The 19206-nt window shown below is 40.2% G+C and overlaps 1 long non-coding RNA gene across 1 annotated transcript; it reads left to right on the top strand.

Annotated features, from left to right (window-relative positions):
* The first annotated feature begins 13818 nt into the window (after positions 1–13818).
* LOC132558221 (uncharacterized) lies at positions 13819–19184 on the top strand. The gene is made up of 4 exons (XR_009554539.1): positions 13819–15720; positions 16101–16218; positions 17194–17294; positions 17750–19184. It is a non-coding gene; the product is annotated as an uncharacterized LOC132558221 (long non-coding RNA).
* Positions 19185–19206: the final 22 nt, after the last annotated feature.

Below are 19206 nucleotides of genomic sequence, written 5' to 3'. Positions count from 1 at the left end.
AGTTTCAGCGTGCTACAAATCTAAGGATTTCATCCCAGACAATCAGAAACAGACTCCATGCCTCTAATTTACGAGCTAGAAGACCAGCAGTCCGACCAATTTTATCCAGAGGTCATCGACAATCCAGACATCAATGGGCCACTCATCATTTGAATTGGCAATTACGTCATTGCAGAAATGTTATGTTCACAGATGAGTCTAGGTTTTGTGTTGACTTCCATGACGGTAGGAGGAGGGTATGGAGAACCCAAGGAGAGCGCTATGCAGACTGCTGTGTTGTCCAGCATGATCGCTTTGGTGGTGGGTCAGTGATGGTTTGGGCAGGGATCAGTGTTGACTTCCATACAGACCTCTACATCATAGACAATGGATCTTTAACAGCTGTTCGATACAGGGACGAGATTCTACACCCTATAGTAAGGCCCATTGCAGGAGTTGTTGGCCATGATTTTATTCTGATGGATGATAATGCTCGTCCTCACCGTGCTCGTGTGGTCAACGACTATCTTCAACGTGAAGCAATCGTTCGCATGGACTGGCCAAGTCGTTCTCCTGATCTGAACCCTATCGAGCATGCTTGGGACACCTTGCAACGCCGGGTTTCAGCTCGACCTAATCCGCCACAGAACCGCCAACAGCTTATGATTGCTCTGCAAGAGGAATGGCAGCGCATCCCACAGATCAGCCACCGACGACTAATAAGGAGCATGTGCAGACGTTGCAGGGCAGTTATTGATGTCAACGGAGGTCATACTGCCTATTAAACTGCCAATTGCAGTTTGATGAGTTTTCCTTGTCTACATGATTAACTTGCTCTACTTCCTCTTACACTTTGATTTCAAGGGTGCTGTTACTCAGGGTTATCTGCTCTTGGTAGCAATTACCACAAATGAATTTGTTTTGTGTAATTAAAGACTAAAATGAATGTTCTGTCATTAAAATTTAAAATATAATCATATTATTATTTGTATGTAAAACTGCACTGTTTCAAGTTTATGATCCTTAACTTATTTTGTTCAGTATATATTCACACTTGTCAGACTTATATATTTGCAGGTCCGGCGGCAGGGACAGGCCGACCTCGATGGGAGCCAGCTGGTCGGTCAGGTACTTTTTTACCAAAATAGAGGTACGTAGGTTCTCCGTTCTAAACCTGTTGTAGGAATGAAGTCTACATTGTGTGCCGGATTGAAGTTCTTACAAGGCTACATTCAGACCCTACTGGGAACTCTAGCAATTGGAGGACTGGACGAAGTTGGTTTTTTGATCAGGTCCGCTCAAACTGTGTACTTCTCCCACATCGCAAGTTCCTTCGGCAGGTTAATGTCCTCCAGTCGTATGCAGATATTTCTCCGAACAGGAGGGAATTTCAGTTGGCACGCGTTCAGTGCACAACTCGTTATTCTATACACACTCGTGGGGTGAGAATGTTTTTGTATGTGGCTTAGCAGGCTTTTCTTGCTTTGAGGGGTTGTGAAACAGGAGTGGAATACGGTGCGACTCGGCTGATAGATCGACAGAGTTCATAATTCGATTGTGACGAGAGAAGGTATGGTGTTTGTTTGCGCCGAATTTGAGCTTTTTTCTGTACATGGCGTTTTCTTCCCCTGCGAACAGTGTTAAAGTTGATACAAGCAGCGGAGCTTTGTTTTCAACATTACGCGGCCTGCAGATCACAGGCAGTCGATTTTTCGTCCATAGCGGCGTTCGGTCATCGACGGTTTTACCCCCATCTTTGGTAAGGCGTCGTCATTATCAATTGATCAAATATATTCACACTTGTCAGACTTATATATTTGCAGGTCCGGCGGCAGGGACAGGCCGACCTCGATGGGAGCCAGCTGGTCGGTCAGGTACTTTTTTACCAAAATAGAGGTACGTAGGTTCTCCGTTCTAAACCTGTTGTAGGAATGAAGTCTACATTGTGTGCCGGATTGAAGTTCTTACAAGGCTACATTCAGACCCTACTGGGAACTCTAGCAATTGGAGGACTGGACGAAGTTGGTTTTTTGATCAGGTCCGCTCAAACTGTGTACTTCTCCCACATCGCAAGTTCCTTCGGCAGGTTAATGTCCTCCAGTCGTATGCAGATATTTCTCCGAACAGGAGGGAATTTCAGTTGGCACGCGTTCAGTGCACAACTCGTTATTCTATACACACTCGTGGGGTGAGAATGTTTTTGTATGTGGCTTAGCAGGCTTTTCTTGCTTTGAGGGGTTGTGAAACAGGAGTGGAATACGGTGCGACTCGGCTGATAGATCGACAGAGTTCATAATTCGATTGTGACGAGAGAAGGTATGGTGTTTGTTTGCGCCGAATTTGAGCTTTTTTCTGTACATGGCGTTTTCTTCCCCTGCGAACAGTGTTAAAGTTGATACAAGCAGCGGAGCTTTGTTTTCAACATTACGCGGCCTGCAGATCACAGGCAGTCGATTTTTCGTCCATAGCGGCGTTCGGTCATCGACGGTTTTACCCCCATCTTTGGTAAGGCGTCGTCATTATCAATTGATCAAATATATTCACACTTGTCAGACTTATATATTTGCAGGTCCGGCGGCAGGGACAGGCCGACCTCGATGGGAGCCAGCTGGTCGGTCAGGTACTTTTTTACCAAAATAGAGGTACGTAGGTTCTCCGTTCTAAACCTGTTGTAGGAATGAAGTCTACATTGTGTGCCGGATTGAAGTTCTTACAAGGCTACATTCAGACCCTACTGGGAACTCTAGCAATTGGAGGACTGGACGAAGTTGGTTTTTTGATCAGGTCCGCTCAAACTGTGTACTTCTCCCACATCGCAAGTTCCTTCGGCAGGTTAATGTCCTCCAGTCGTATGCAGATATTTCTCCGAACAGGAGGGAATTTCAGTTGGCACGCGTTCAGTGCACAACTCGTTATTCTATACACACTCGTGGGGTGAGAATGTTTTTGTATGTGGCTTAGCAGGCTTTTCTTGCTTTGAGGGGTTGTGAAACAGGAGTGGAATACGGTGCGACTCGGCTGATAGATCGACAGAGTTCATAATTCGATTGTGACGAGAGAAGGTATGGTGTTTGTTTGCGCCGAATTTGAGCTTTTTTCTGTACATGGCGTTTTCTTCCCCTGCGAACAGTGTTAAAGTTGATACAAGCAGCGGAGCTTTGTTTTCAACATTACGCGGCCTGCAGATCACAGGCAGTCGATTTTTCGTCCATAGCGGCGTTCGGTCATCGACGGTTTTACCCCCATCTTTGGTAAGGCGTCGTCATTATCAATTGATCAAATATATTCACACTTGTCAGACTTATATATTTGCAGGTCCGGCGGCAGGGACAGGCCGACCTCGATGGGAGCCAGCTGGTCGGTCAGGTACTTTTTTACCAAAATAGAGGTACGTAGGTTCTCCGTTCTAAACCTGTTGTAGGAATGAAGTCTACATTGTGTGCCGGATTGAAGTTCTTACAAGGCTACATTCAGACCCTACTGGGAACTCTAGCAATTGGAGGACTGGACGAAGTTGGTTTTTTGATCAGGTCCGCTCAAACTGTGTACTTCTCCCACATCGCAAGTTCCTTCGGCAGGTTAATGTCCTCCAGTCGTATGCAGATATTTCTCCGAACAGGAGGGAATTTCAGTTGGCACGCGTTCAGTGCACAACTCGTTATTCTATACACACTCGTGGGGTGAGAATGTTTTTGTATGTGGCTTAGCAGGCTTTTCTTGCTTTGAGGGGTTGTGAAACAGGAGTGGAATACGGTGCGACTCGGCTGATAGATCGACAGAGTTCATAATTCGATTGTGACGAGAGAAGGTATGGTGTTTGTTTGCGCCGAATTTGAGCTTTTTTCTGTACATGGTGTTTTCTTCCCCAGCGAACAGTGTTAAAAATTTGAAAAGATAGAACATCCATTATTCATTTTTTGTTTTTAAACTAAAGCTTTTGCATAACGAAAACAAGCTCAATTGGCATTTTGATTTCCAATTAATGCAGCCCGGTTTCTGACAAATTGGTATAAGCATTGTTTTATTTCTTGCAATAATGGCATCAGCTGAATGAAAGTGGAATTTTATTTGAAATGTGATGCCTGGATATATACGTTTGATAAAATTAATATGAAGAGAAAAAAAAAATCGGATACACAATGGGACATTGGAAAATATGGGTGAATTTCATGACCCTATAGTCTTGCATTTCTTTGCAGGGATAAAATTAACTCCTGGGTATTTTTTATAAATTTCATAAAATTGATATTAACACAATCAAAAATATTTTACAGATGGATCCTTGAATGAGCTGACCTAGTGTGGATGTACTTGGACCTCGCATGGCTGCATTGGATTGAAGGATTACTGGTTGAAATGATAATTTACAACATTATTCAATCATGAACGAAAAGTTGATGATGGAGATTAATGAAGATGATTGGGATCAGTGATGTCGGGGATTCTTGAAGATGACAGTGGGTATTGGGGATGAGGATGATGGCAGCGATTGAAGACCCTTTAGGCCCTACTACGTCCCCTAGAGTCTGACCCTTTAGGCCCTACTCCTGTATCCCCAGGCCCTTCTCCTGTATCCCCTAGAATCAGCCTTTGATTGGAAGACTGTTATTGTAGGTTGTGGTGAGATACATTTTTACTGAGTTTAGGTTTGTTTTGATTAATTGAATAAATGGTGGCCTGACAAAGGTTTTCAATTTTATCGCGATGAATGTTGAGCAGTGTGAATGTTTTGAAAAATCTAAAATCATATGCGTGTGATTTTTTTTAGATATTTTGTCAAAATAATCACCATGATGGTGGTGCATCACCAATTTCACCATAAATGGTGGGTATCCTTGGGATGAGCTGACGTGTCACGGCTGTATTGGAGCTGTTGTAGGTATTGGTGATAATTTCAGGAATTGGTATGGTTATGGCAGTGACGGTGATTGGTTTCAAGGAGATGAAGATTGCAGGGATTAATGAAGATATTGGGTATTCACAAAATGCTGACTGTACCGCACTGGATCTGTTTTAGCTGATTACCTTGCATAGCTGGCCTGGATTGGAGGATTGTAGCTGTAGGTTGCCGTGAGGTACATTTGTACCAAGTTTAAGTATGTTTGATCGAGTAATCATGAATGTTAAAATAGTGTTAATATTTTGGTAGAAAAATTCTTTAAAAGCCTTTGATTTTTTTGAGATTTGTTTTTTCAACAGTAATCACAATGGTGGTGCAGCATCACCAATTTTACCAAAACCAATGGGTATAGTGTTTTTGTTGATAATCTTCAGTATGAATTTTTCTTACAATATCTTGCAGGTGGATCCTGGGATGAGGTGACCTGGCATGGCTGTAGTTTAGCTGTTGTAGGTAATGGTGACGATTACAGCAATTGGTATGGTTATGGCAGTGATGGTGGTTGGTTTCATGGAGATTATGAAGATTGCATAGATTAATCGGGATGACATTGGGGATTCACAAAATGCTGACTGTACCGTACTGGATCTGTTTTAGCTGATTACCTTGCATAGCTGGCCTGGATTGGAGGATGGTTTGGAGGATTGTAGGTGTAGGTTGCCGAGAGGTAAATTTATACCAAGTTCAAGTACGTTTGATTGAGTAATCCTATCGTGATGAAATGTAAAGCAGTGTGAATGTTTTGACAAACGCTCTAAAAATATTTTTGTATGATTTTTTTGAGATTATTTGTCAACAGTAATCACACCAAAACTGATGGGTATACAGTGTCTTTGTTGATAATCTTCAGTATGAATTTTTCTTGACAATATCTTGCAGGTGGATCCTGGGATGAGGTGACCTGGCATAGCTGTAGGAGGTAATGATGATTACAAGGATTGATATGGTTATGGTAGTGATTGTGATTCATGGAGATGATGAGGATTGCATGGATTAATGAAGATATTGGGGATTCACAAAATGCTGACTGTACTGCACTGGATCTGTTTTAGCTGATTACCTTGCATAGCTGGCCTGGATTGGAGGATGGATTGGAGGATTGTAGCTGTAGGTTGCCGTGAGGTACATTTTAAAATCCCCAGATTATCGACATATATTCCTCAGGTGACCGTTAAGGCCCCTTGGGCCTCTTGTTTATGTATATAGTTATAAAGTGTTTGAGAGAAGAATGAGGACCACAAGGGAGGTTTGCTGGCCTTTACAGAGAACTTTTACCAATCAACGGAACATCTCCAGTGTTAACAGACAAAACAGTTCAGACAGTTCACTGTCAGCTCAATATCCTTGAGAGTAGTACTATAAGCTATAATTCCCCCAAACACTCGAAGGTGCACCAGGAGCGCGGTGACACCTGTTGCCCATTGTGTGTCAGAAGTACATGTTCTGGTTGGTACATTCTCCACCAAAAAGTCAGAAATACATCCGAATTTCATGTAAAGTTTTTGTTTGTTATATACAAGATTGACTTTTTATTGGGTCAAAGGTCAAAAGATGTCCAAAGTGAAGAGCATTTTAGGTCACAAGATTTTGACCATTTATCAGGCCAGAGGTCAAATATAAATCATCAGTACATTTATGTATATGAAACTACCTGCATTAGTAACGGTTGCTGCAGAACACTGTAATGAAACAGAAGTCTTTCAAATCTTCAAAAGTATATGCAAATACTTAAGTATGACCTAAGCACAAATAGAGCATAATCAATGTTAGATACATCTGGAACCCTATAGGTACTTATATATTGAAACGTCATTTAAAAATTAAAATTAAGTTTGAAGAATTGTGCACTTCATGTCGGAGAATCTATTTGTGCCTTGTTCCCTATAAACATGTAATAGTGATGTAATTAGCTACTGAATGCAGAGTGCAAGTTTGTAACAACAACCTTTGTAAAATTCATATTTCATGTTAGATTAGATTTGTGTAATCTATTTTTTTAATATTTCTTTTTTTGGTAGCTTAGAGTAGTGGTCCTTTACTGAGGAGGCCTCCACATAAGGACTTGAAACAGCTTAAATTTTTAATTTTCTATGTACACCAGCAAACATCCTCTTTCATAGAAATATTTTTTTTAGATTGTTATACATATTTATATATTTATACATGTCTATAAAAGTATTTATAACCAGAGAAGAAATAGTAACATTCCAAATGATACTTTGAGGTGATCAGTCACTTTATTTAGAAGAAATGGCAAGTAATTTGTAAAATCTGGTTCTTTGTGAGACAGAAATGTATAAAGATTTTACTACATAGCATTTTAAATTACCCAGAATGCCTTGGAAATAGTTATATAATAAATTTATGCAATCTGTAATATTTTCCCTGGACAGGTTATCTCCCTTTGAAACTTTATTATGTGTTATGTCTCGTCTTCTATCGTCTCATTCTCATACAGCTTCTGACCGATGGCCTCTTTTTTGGGTGTCATCTTCCATCCTCTCATTCTCGTACCTCTTCCGTCCCGATGGCCTCTTTTTGAGGTGTCATCTTCCATCTTCTCATACCTCTTTCGTCCCGATGGTCTCTTTTTGAGGTGTCATCTTCCATCCTCTCATTTTCATACCTCTTTCGTCCCGATGGCCTCTTTTTGAGGTGTCATCTTCCATCCCCTCATTCTCGTACCACTTTCGTCCCGATGGCCTCTTTTTGAAGTGTCATCTTCCATCCTCTCATTCTCGTAACTCTTTCTCTTCTATTCTCTTTCTCATACAGCTTCTGCAGCAGTAGATGTATGGACAGTTAGACATTCGACTGCAGCAGTAGTATGGTTATATAGACATGACTTGAGCAGTAGATGTCTGGATGGTTATAGACATGTGACTTGAGCAGAAGATGTATGGATGGTTATATAGACATGCGACTTGAGCAGAAGATGTATGGATGGTTATATAGACATGTGACTTGAGCTGAAGATGTATGGATGGTTATATAAACATGTGACTTGAGCAGAAGATGTATGGATGGTTATAGACATGTGACTTGAGCAGAAGATGTATGGATGGTTATAGACATGTGACTTGAGCAGAAGATGTATGGATGGTTATATAGACATGTGACTTGAGCAGAAGATGTATGGATGGTTATATAGACATTCGACTGCAGCAGTAGATGTATAGATGGTTATACATTTGACTGCAGCAGAAGATGTATGGATGGTTATGTAGACATTCGACTGCAGCAGAAGATGTATGATACTTGCATTTTTTGTTTCGTCTTCCATCCTCATTCTCGTACCTCTTTTGTCCCGATAGCCTCTTTTGGAGGGGTCATCTTCCATCCTCTCATTCTCGTAACTCTTTCTTCCCGATGGCCTCTTTTGAGGTGTCATCTTCCATCTTCTCGTACCTCTTTTCGTCCCGATGGCCTCTTTTGGAGGTGTCATCTTCCATCCTCTCATTCTCGTACCTCTGTCGTCCCGATGGCCTCTTTTGGAGGTGTCATCTTCCATCCTCTCATTCTCGTAACTCTTTCTTCCCGATGGCCTCTTTTTGAGGTGTCATCTTCCATCTTCTCGTACCTCTTTTCGTCCCGATGGCCTCTTTTGGAGGTGTCATCTTCCATCCTCTCATTCTCGTACCTCTGTCGTCCCGATGGCCTCTTTTTGAAGTGTCATCTTCCATCTTCTCATACCTCTTTCTTCCCCATGGCCTCTTTTTGAGGTGTCATCTTCCATCCTCTCATTCTCATACCTCTTTCTTCCCGATGGCCTCTTTTTGAGGTGTCATCTTCCATCTTCTCATACCTCTTTTCGTCCTGATGGCCTCTTTTGGAGGTGTCATCTTCCATGCTCTCATTCTCGTACCTCTGTCGTCCCGATGGCCTCTTTTTGAGGTGTCATCTTCTATTCTCTCATTCTCATACAGCTTCTGCAGCAGTAGATGTATGGACAGTTAGACATTTGACTGCAGCAGCAGTATGGTTATATAGACATGCGACTTGAGCAGTAGATGTATGGATGGTTATATAGACATGTGACTTGAGCAGAAGATGTATGGATGGTTATATAGACATGTGACTTGAGCAGAAGATGTATGGATGGTTATATACATGTGACTTGAGCAGAAGATGTATGGATGGTTATATAGACATGCGACTTGAGCAGAAGATGGATGGTTATATAGACATGTGACTTGAGCAGAAGATGTATGGATGGTTATATACATGTGACTTGAGCAGAAGATGTATGGATGGTTATATAGACATGTGACTTGAGCAGAAGATGTATGGATGGTTATATAGACATGTGACTTGAGCAGAAGATGTATGGATGGTTGAGCAGAAGATGTATGGATGGTTATGTAGACATTCGACTGCAGCAGTAGATGTATAGATGGTTATACATTTGACTGCAGCAGAAGATGTATGGATGGTTATGTAGACATTCGACTGCAGCAGAAGATGTATGATACTTACATTTATTGTCTCATCTTCCATCCTCATTCTCGTACCTCTTTTGTCCCGATTGCCTCTTTTTGAGGTGTCATCTTCCATCCTCTCATTCTCATACCTCTTTCTTCCCAATGGCCTCTTTTTGAGGTGTCATCTTCCATCTTCTCGTACCTATTTTCGTCCCGATGGCCTCTTTTTTGGGTGTCGTCTTCCATCCTCATTCTCGTACCTCTTTTGTCCCGATAGCCTCTTTTGGAGGTGTCATCTTCCATCCTCTCATTCTCGTAACTCTTTCTTCCCGATGGCCTCTTTTGAGGTGTCATCTTCCATCTTCTCGTACCTCTTTTCGTCCCGATGGCCTCTTTTGGAGGTGTCATCTTCCATCCTCTCATTCTCGTACCTCTGTCGTCCCGATGGCCTCTTTTTGAGGTGTCATCTTCCATCCTCTCATTCTCGTAACTCTTTCTTCCCGATGGCCTCTTTTTGAGGTGTCATCTTCCATCTTCTCATACCTCTTTTCGTCCTGATGGCCTCATTTGGAGGTGTCATCTTCCATCCTCTCATTCTCGTACCTCTGTCGTCCCGATGGCCTCTTTTTGAAGTGTCATCTTCCATCTTCTCATACCTCTTTCTTCCCCATGGCCTCTTTTTGAGGTGTCATCTTCCATCCTCTCATTCTCATACCTCTTTCTTCCCGATGGCCTCTTTTGGAGGTGTCATCTTCCATCCTCTCATTCTCATACCTCTTTCTTCCCCATGGCCTCTTTTTGAGGTGTCATCTTCCATCCTCTCATTCTCATACCTCTTTCTTCCCGATGGCCTCTTTTTGAGGTGTCATCTTCCATCTTCTCATACCTCTTTTCGTCCTGATGGCCTCTTTTGGAGGTGTCATCTTCCATGCTCTCATTCTCGTACCTCTGTCGTCCCGATGGCCTCTTTTTGAGGTGTCATCTTCTATTCTCTCATTCTCATACAGCTTCTGCAGCAGTAGATGTATGGACAGTTAGACATTTGACTGCAGCAGCAGTATGGTTATATAGACATGCGACTTGAGCAGTAGATGTATGGATGGTTATATAGACATGTGACTTGAGCAGAAGATGTATGGATGGTTATAGACATGACTTGAGCAGAAGATGTATGGATGGTTATATAGACATGTGACTTGAGCAGAAGATGTATGGATGGTTATATACATGTGACTTGAGCAGAAGATGTATGGATGGTTATATAGACATGCGACTTGAGCAGAAGATGGATGGTTATATAGACATGTGACTTGAGCAGAAGATGTATGGATGGTTATATACATGTGACTTGAGCAGAAGATGTATGGATGGTTATATAGACATGTGACTTGAGCAGAAGATGTATGGATGGTTATATAGACATGTGACTTGAGCAGAAGATGTATGGATGGTTGAGCAGAAGATGTATGGATGGTTATGTAGACATTCGACTGCAGCAGTAGATGTATAGATGGTTATACATTTGACTGCAGCAGAAGATGTATGGATGGTTATGTAGACATTCGACTGCAGCAGAAGATGTATGATACTTACATTTATTGTCTCATCTTCCATCCTCATTCTCGTACCTCTTTTGTCCCGATTGCCTCTTTTTGAGGTGTCATCTTCCATCCTCTCATTCTCATACCTCTTTCTTCCCAATGGCCTCTTTTTGAGGTGTCATCTTCCATCCTCTCATTCTCGTAACTCTTTCGTCCCGATGGCCTCTTTTTTGGGTGTCATCTTCCATCCTCATTCTCGTACCTCTTTTGTCCCGATGGCCTCTTTTTGAGGTGTCATCTTCCATCCTCTCATTCTCATACCTCTTTCTTCCCAATGGCCTCTTTTTGAGGTGTCTTCCATCCTTCTGTACCTCTTTTCGTCCCGATGGCCTCTTTTTGGAGGTGTCATCTCTCCATCCTCTCATTCTCGTACCTCTGTCGTCCCGATGGCCTCTTTTGGAGGTGTCATCTTCCATCCTCTCATTCTCGTAACTCTTTCTTCCCGATGGCCTCTTTTTGAGGTGTCATCTTCCATCTTCTCATACCTCTTTTGGCCTCTTTTGGAGGTGTCATCTTCCATCCTCTCATTCTCGTACCTCTGTCGTCCCGATGGCCTCTTTTTGAAGTGTCATCTTCCATCTTCTCATACCTCTTTCTTCCCCATGGCCTCTTTTTGAGGTGTCATCTTCCATCCTCTCATTCTCATACCTCTTTCTTCCCGATGGCCTCTTTTTGAGGTGTCATCTTCCATCTTCTCATACCTCTTTCTTCCCCATGGCCTCTTTTTGAGGTGTCATCTTCCATCCTCTCATTCTCGTAACTCTTTCGTCCCGATGGCCTCTTTGAGGTGTCATCTATTCTCTCAAGCTCATACAGCTTCTGCAGCAGTAGATGTATGGACAGTTAGACATTGGACTGCAGCAGCAGTATGGTTATATAGACATGCGACTTGAGCAGTAGATGTATGGATGGTTATATAGACATGTGACTTGAGCAGAAGATGTATGGATGGTTATATAGACATGTGACTTGAGCAGAAGATGTATGGATGGTTATATAGACATGTGACTTGAGCAGAAGATGTATGGATGGTTATATACATGTGACTTGAGCAGAAGATGTATGGATGGTTATATAGACATGCGACTTGAGCAGAAGATGTATGGATGGTTATATAGACATGTGACTTGAGCAGAAGATGTATGGATGGTTATGTAGACATTCGACTGCAGCAGTAGATGTATAGATGGTTATACATTTGACTGCAGCAGAAGATGTATGGATGGTTATGTAGACATTCGACTGCAGCAGAAGATGTATGATACTTACATTTATTGTCTCATCTTCCATCCTCTCATTCTCGTACAGCTTCTGACCGATGGCCTCTTTTTTGGGTGTCATCTTCCATCCTCTCATTATCGTACCCCTTCCGTCCCGATGGCCTCTTTTTAAGGTGTCATCTTCCATCCCCTCATTCTTGTACCTCTTTCGTCCCCAAGGCCTCTTTTTCAGGCATCATCTTCCATTTTCTCATACATCTTTCGTCCCCATGGCCTCTTTTTGAGGTGTCATCTTCCATCCTCTCATTCTCATACCTCTTTCCTCCCCAAGGCCTCTTTTTGAGGTGTCATCTTCCATCTTGTACCTCTTTCGTCCCCAAGGCCTCTTTTTGAGGTGTCATCTTCCATCTTCTCGTACCTCTTTCGTCCCCAAGGCCTCTTTTTGAGGTGTCATCTTCCATCTTCTCATACCTCTTTCGTCCCCATGGCCTCTTTTTGAGGTGTCATCTTCCATCCTCTCATTATCGTACCTCTTTCGTCCCCAAGGCCTCTTTTTGAGGTGTCATCTTCCATCCCCTCATTCTTGTACCACTTTCGTCCCCAAGGCCTCTTTTTCAGGCGTCATCTTCCATCTTCTCATACATCTTTCGTCCCCATGGCCTCTTTTTGAGGTGTCATCTTCCATCCTCTCATTCTCGTACCTCTTTTGTCCCGATGGCCTCTTTTTGAGGTGTCATCTTCCATCTTGTACCTCTTTCGTCCCCAAGGCCTCTTTTTGAGGTGTCATCTTCCATCTTCTCATACCTCTTTCGTCCCCATGGCCTCTTTTTGAGGTGTCATCTTCCATCCTCTCATCATCGTACCTCTTTCGTCCCCATGGCCTCTTTTTGAGGTGTCATCTTCCATCCTCTCATCATCGTACCTCTTTCGTCCCCATGGCCTCTTTTTGAGGTGTCATCTTCCATCCTCTCATTCTCGTACCTTTCGTTCCCAAGGCCTCTTTTTGAGGTGTCATCTTCCATCTTCTCATACCTCCGTCATCCCCAAGGCCTCTTTTTGAGGTGTCATCTTCCATCTTCTCATACCTCTGTCATCCCCAAGGCCTCTTTTTGAGGTGTCATCTTCCATCTTCTCATACCTCTTTCGTCCCCAAGGCCTCTTTTTGAGGCGTCATCTTCCATCCTCTCATTATCGTACCTCTTTCGTCCCCATGGCCTCTTTTTGAGGTGTCATCTTCCATCCTCTCATTATCGTACCTCTTTCGTCCCCAGGGCCTCTTTTTGAGGTGTCATCTTCCATCCTCTCATTCTCGTACCTGTCGTCCCGATGGCCTCTTTTTGAGGTGTCATCTTCCATCCTCTCATTATCGTACCTCTTTCGTCCCCATGGCCTCTTTTTGAGGTGTCATCTTCCATCCTCTCATTATCGTACCTCTTTCGTCCCGATGGCCTCTTTTGGAGGTGTCATCTTCCATCCTCTCATTCTCGTACCTGTCGTCCCGATGGCCTCTTTTTGAGGTGTCATCTTCTATTCTCTCATTCTCTTACAGCTTCTGCAGCAGTAGATGTATAGATGGTTATGTATGGACAGTTAGACATTCGACTGCAGCAGTAGTATGGTTATATAGACATGACTTGAGCAGTAGATGTCTGGATGGTTATAGACATGTGACTTGAGCAGAAGATGTATCGATGATTTTAGACATGTGACTGGAGCAGAAGATGTATCGATGGTTTTAGACATGTGACCTGAGCAGATGTATGGATGGTTATATAGACATGTGACTTGAGCAGAAGATGTATGGATGGTTATAGACATGTGACTTGAGCAGAAGATGTATGGATGTTTATATAGACATGTGACTTGAGCAGAAGATGTATGGATGGTTATATAGACATGCGACTTGAGCAGAAGATGTATGGATGGTTATGTAGACATTCGACTGCAGCAGTAGATGTATAGATGGTTATACATTTGACTGCAGCAGAAGATGTATGGATGGTTATGTAGACATTCGACTGCAGCAGAAGATGTATGGATGGTTATATAGACATTCGACTGCAGTAGAAGATGTATGATACTTACATTTTTTGTCTCATCTTCCATTCTCTCATTCTTGTACCTCTTTCGTCCCGATGGCCTCTTTTTGAGGCGTCATATTCCATCCTCTCATTCTCGTACAGCTTTCGGCCGATGGCATCTCTAGAAACTGGAAACTGAAAAGTCCATGCGAATGCTCGGTTTTATTAAACGTTCATGTAAAAGTTTTTCCCAAGTTAATGTTTTAAGATCTTTATACATCAGCCATGTAAGGAGTACTGTTGTCAGATCTGGTCACCTCTCCAAACTTAATTCACCAAATCGAAGCTGTTCAGCCAAAGTTTGAGATTTTTATATTCTAAGGCACATGTTGACTTCATTTCATTGTCTTTCACTGAAATTTACAAGTATTTCAATCTCTCCAGCTTGGAACATAGACGATTATTTTGAGACGGTGTATTTCTTTTTAATTTAAATGTGTAAATAGTGTTTTTGATTGTCCATATTTAGTCGAGTAAATGTGTTTTTTAGTACATGGTCGTAATCTACGATCTTCTCGATGAATTCAATTTTACTGCCAGGGAAGTTGAAATGTTAGAAAATATAGTGTTTTAAACAGAACTCGGTCAAATGTTAACTCACTTGATCATGTTTCAGACTGTGATGTTTTATTTGTGTCTCGCCACATTTAAAGCATGACTCATGAATGCCTTTTACCATTAGTTCCATATTTTGTACATCTAATAGTTCTATGTTTCATGTGACTGATATTTATTCTTGTGTGTTATATTTGTTATCCATTCTATAAGTGGACCTCCGGGTCTGTAGTGGACCTCCGGGTCTGTAGAATTTGAAATTGAAATAAATCGGACTTGTTCGGCAAGGACAAAGGATGTTGAACGAAAACCTCATCTAAACTTTAAACAGCATCAGATACATTTTTCAAAAGAATTCAACCAATCACAAGCAGGAATTTTGTGAAAGAAGTATTTGGGAAAATAAAGATGGGCAATATAGGAAAGACTGCAAGAAATAACAGTATCATCACCCAATTAGGAAACCAGTGGATGGAGAAGAATTGGAATAATTTGAAGAGAGCCAGCTATCCATCAGAAATTGTTGGTAGATTACTGCTTAATTTAAAAAAAAACTTTGAAACTGATTCCATTAGGTCCTAATGGTAAAGAGTCAAGTCCTTATCTGAAACCTGAACATTTTGATGCAATTGTGGAGGCCACCTTATTGGTTGCATCTCCTTCAGTCGAAGATGACGACAATCCCAAGCACCCAAGCAATGCAATTAAACTTGGCTTTGACACTAAGCGTATGATTTCTGGAAAATTTGGTCTGGTAATAATACAGAGAGACCAAAAAACACATGGTGAAGCGGAAGACCTCCTGCAGGCAATGGCAATCTACTGGGCAACAGGAGTAACAAAATGGCCAAGGTTTTTCTGCAGCAGAGGATGTATAGGAAAAGTCACAAACTTCCAGAGCCTGATGACATTAACAAGCTCAATGTACAATCAAAGCCGACCTGGAGAGCTCCAGGCTATTGGGTAAGATTTTATTCATTTATGAAGTTGAATTTGAAAAGCTGAGGAAAATGAATCGCTCATATGATCCACTGCTGAAAGCGCTATCAATCATCATAACAAGTTCCTTGTAGATATTCTCCTGTTTCTTTTTCATATGGACATGTGCAAGATCAAAATATTCCATCAAAGAGTACATTTCGTCAATTTCCATATACAAATGACATACAATATTAGAATGAAAAAAATCCCATATGAATCTAACTAGGTTGATATCTGAATGTTCATGTAACCTTGATAGTGTCAGGACAGTATGTAAAGGTATTTAGATGCAATAGTTTCAATAGTCATTAAATAGAATGCAGCCAGAAAATGTGCAAGATATCCTATTAAACCATTTGCAGATTGACAAGACTACAAAGAGTGACAAGAGGAGGAAGATGTCGAGCATTTGATTGGAGATTGTACAACATTTGAAAAGAAACTGTGGAGAACCAGGTGGTTATCACAGTGTAAGGAAAGGTATTTATTTAATTTGTTATATCTGAATTGTTGGAATGAATGGTGCATTGGTCAAGCCTTTTATTAGGCACATAGCGTTACACCAAACTGAAACTATAGTACTCGCTAATAAGAAGGCCTGTGGATATAGCTACAATCAACAACACTGTCATGGTAACATACCACATGCATCTCGGCAAATTCCAACTCGGAAGTCCTTTATAATTTGATCACATGTAAACACTATGAAAATTTCACCAGTAAAGCTGATTTTTGGTGATATAATGAACAAAAATATCACCATGGCCACACCGCGAAAATAACCTTAAAATAACTATATAAGAATAATCAATATATGATGACAGTTTTGATGGAATGCATGTATTGACAGTCTTTATTCAGTGTCACAATTACCTTTTTTTGACACTTGATGACCATCCTTTAACCTTTATTGCACAAAGCCTCTTGTTCCACTTTATTTATCAACCTGTAACTTCTCTCATAAACCATTTGTCAGTTGCTACGAAACTTGGCATAAATGGATCAGCAACATTGATATTGGATTTTGAAAATTTGCTTCTATTATCAGCAGAATTTTTTTGCCTTGTTTTGCATCTGAAAAAAAAGTTTTCCTCTAGCCAAAATTTTTTGATAAAATGCAATACTTTTGGCCAAGAAAAGTTGGTGGCAAGAAACACTAACAAAAAAAACTAGTGAAACTCCACCGATACACATGTCATTTAAAACCATTGCGAAAAAGTTGGCTAGTTACAAAAATATCGGCTAAGAACAAATGCACTAATTTGTTCAGCCATAGATATTTTTCAGGAAAAGTTTTGAAATTGATGTTAATTATTTCTAGATAAATAATATATAAACTTTTATTTTCTTTGAAAAATTCCCATAATTCTTTGACAATATAGTGCTGTGCTACCAATCATAGGGATTATATTTCAAATATGATTTTTATAAATGTGTAACATTGTTATGCTTCAGGTGCACAGATGATGTCTTAGAAAAAACAAATAGCCAAGATACTACTACAAGACCGTGTGGGAGAGTTTCGGATAAATCCCTACAAGACATCCAAATAGAAGGTTTGTTTCCTTTGAATCAGATTGATGGTGCTTCAATTCAACTTATAAAATAACAAATTTTTACTAATCCAAAGAATATTTCAAAGTTTTTTATCTGTACATCAATCTTGAGTCCTAGTATTGTTTCCTGCTCTGACACACCAGAGAATCATTACTACTATACTAAAAGTGTGAATTAAAATATTTTAGTAATGAAAAGTGCATCAGTTCTAATGAAAACAGATTCTTTCTTGGACCACCATCTTTTCTGAATAACCTTAAAACACTATTTTGTTATCACCAGGCTTAGTAATTCCTTCCTTCTAACCTTCATGACCTAGACCCAGTATTTTTTGTATATTTTCACATTGCCAAAGGACTGTAAATAACTATCTGAACAATATGAGTTTAAAACAATTAAGTAGAAATAAAATGACTGAAGTGGCCATTATTATATGAAGATATCTTTATTACAGGCCTTATCCAAGAGTCATCATTCGCTGAACTGGATGAAAATGAGGATTTACACATGACATCACCAGACATTGTAGGTGCCATTGAGCCATGTGATTTTTGTGTTGGATATCGCCAAAAAATTTGAATACATATCGAAGCCCATAAAAAATACGAAAGTCTGCTGCTCTTCAAGAAACAGAAAAATAAGACCAACACCACATCAATGTGGGAAAGCAATTGACCCAAGCAGGGTTAATGATGGAAAAATTTTGGAAAAGAAAAATTGAAGATGTACTGGAAAAAAAACTTTCATAATTGTGGATAAACTGAATGCAGGTCGGAAACTCTAAAACTCTTTGATGCTATTTCTGCTGTTCTAATTTGTAGAAAAGCTGATTGTGGGTCAGAAACCTACAAGAGATTGTCTTGTCATCATTGGGGAGCAGTTTGTAGATGATGGATTGATCAAAGTTCTAATGTGAAGTCATTTATTACCAACTTTTTATTAACATTGTCAAACATGGCTCTTTATGTTAATACTTAATTTTGACCACTTGATTTGTATCATAAATTTTTAACATCTTGTGCATCCGTTGTCATTCCTTCATGCAACAATCTTGAATAAACTAGGATCAAGGTGTGTGTATATATATCATAGTACAGTTTTGTATAGAATATATATATATTCGTTTTGTATATATTTATAATGTACAGCTCCATTTTGTGGAGAACTTTTATACACAAAACATTCAATGGAGTTACTTCTATTTTTCAAATTGTTGATACCAAAAATATAAATGATTAAAAGTATTTTTAAACGTCAAGAAAGAGCAAATGCAGATTTGTATCTTGCATGAATTGTCTCTTGATGAAAAATCACCTGCAAGCATTGAAACAGTGATTAGTTTTTAATCAAAAGGAAGAAAAATGTGCTTATACTTTGTCAATAACCAGTACGATTTTTACATTGACTTGACCAAGGATGGATGAATTTCTAAGTTTGCAGTATTTCAATATGCTCAGTATTTAAAAATTCCTGTCAAGAATGTTTGATCAAATGGAAGACCTTGTTCCATTTTCAAGGTCACAGGGATAAATGTTTAATAATCTTTAAATGGATTTCTTAATATCCAAAAAGTTCTGATAACCGGCCCGTAGTATGCTGGAATGAATTACCAATTATGTTCATGTTATTCATATTTTCACTTTTTAAAGGTCACAAGGGTCAAATTTGTTGCAATCTTTAATTTATTGACTTCTTGTCAATAACAAAAAGGTCAAGGCTGTTGAAACTGGTTTTTCAATGTTCGTGGATGAAGGACAATCGTTTTCAAATTGACCTTGACCTTTGTTAAAGATCTCTTTGATTTTTTTTTTCAATAAGCAATAGGTTCGGAATAATGGCATTTGTGTAGTAGCATGTATAAATATGATTTTAAGTTTGCAGAAAATGTTTCTATGACCAAACAGTATCTTT

This window comes from Ylistrum balloti, unplaced genomic scaffold, assembly GCF_031769215.1.
Source record: "Ylistrum balloti isolate Yb309-2 unplaced genomic scaffold, AGI_CSIRO_Ybal_v1 Utg370772, whole genome shotgun sequence".
NCBI lineage: Eukaryota > Metazoa > Mollusca > Bivalvia > Pectinida > Pectinidae > Ylistrum > Ylistrum balloti.
The sequence above is the reverse complement of the archived record's forward strand: the minus strand, read 5'-3'. Positions and strand labels throughout refer to the sequence as shown.